We start from the raw sequence: 263 nt of genomic DNA on the forward strand, positions 1-263 counted from the left end.
CCCTACTAATCTCTCCTCTTCCACACTCCCTACAGGGTTAGTTTCTTATCTATAGTTTACTCCATATGACTAGTAAATTAATCTAAACCACACTGCTAGCAATTTAAGATGGATCCACAGTTGGCTTCACAAAGGTCCCTTTCGCTAACCCTTTAGCCTCCCTTCAGGAGGAGGAGGAGGAGGAGGAGGAGGAGGGCAGGGCCGGGCAGGGCTCAGTTCATCAGGGAGGAGGCCTGGGCCCCCGAGGTGGGGGCCGAGGGGAA

Source organism: Egretta garzetta, unplaced genomic scaffold (genome assembly GCF_000687185.1).
Source record: "Egretta garzetta isolate BGI_Z169 unplaced genomic scaffold, ASM68718v1 scaffold60, whole genome shotgun sequence".
Lineage (NCBI taxonomy): Eukaryota > Metazoa > Chordata > Aves > Pelecaniformes > Ardeidae > Egretta > Egretta garzetta.